General features: G+C 27.5%; 1 long non-coding RNA gene across 1 annotated transcript in view; it reads left to right on the top strand.

Moving 5' to 3' along the window:
• LOC109361100 overlaps positions 1-403 on the top strand; it is a 14,889-nt gene that overhangs the window by 14,298 nt on the left and 188 nt on the right. The gene's annotated exons all lie outside the window — the stretch shown is intronic.

The raw sequence follows: 403 nt of genomic DNA on the forward strand, positions 1-403 counted from the left end.
GATCATCATTCTACCATTTTAGGACATACACTAAAAGGAGGATTTCAGACCTTGGTGTTTGGAGTTAATCAAAGTAAAACATAAGAACTTGTCTAAGTAGTTCAAATACATAAGAAGTTGAGAAATACTTTCATCATTCAAAATGATCTTGTCCCTCAAGAATTTATTAATACTTAGTTTATGTTTCTTGTTAATTGTTAATATGCAAATCAAATCAAACAACCAAAATATGTTTATTCATTATTTGTGCATTGACATATTCATATGATTCATTCTATTAGGAAATTCCTCGTGGTTCGACATAACCCTGTACTATACTACAATTGAATCTTGAAAGAGGTGTAAATTGTAAAATAGTAAAGTGTTATCAATAAATTTATTTGTTGAAACACCTTTTAATATA

The sequence above is a fragment of the Lupinus angustifolius genome, chromosome LG11 (assembly GCF_001865875.1).
Source record: "Lupinus angustifolius cultivar Tanjil chromosome LG11, LupAngTanjil_v1.0, whole genome shotgun sequence".
Classification (NCBI taxonomy): Eukaryota; Viridiplantae; Streptophyta; class Magnoliopsida; order Fabales; family Fabaceae; genus Lupinus; species Lupinus angustifolius.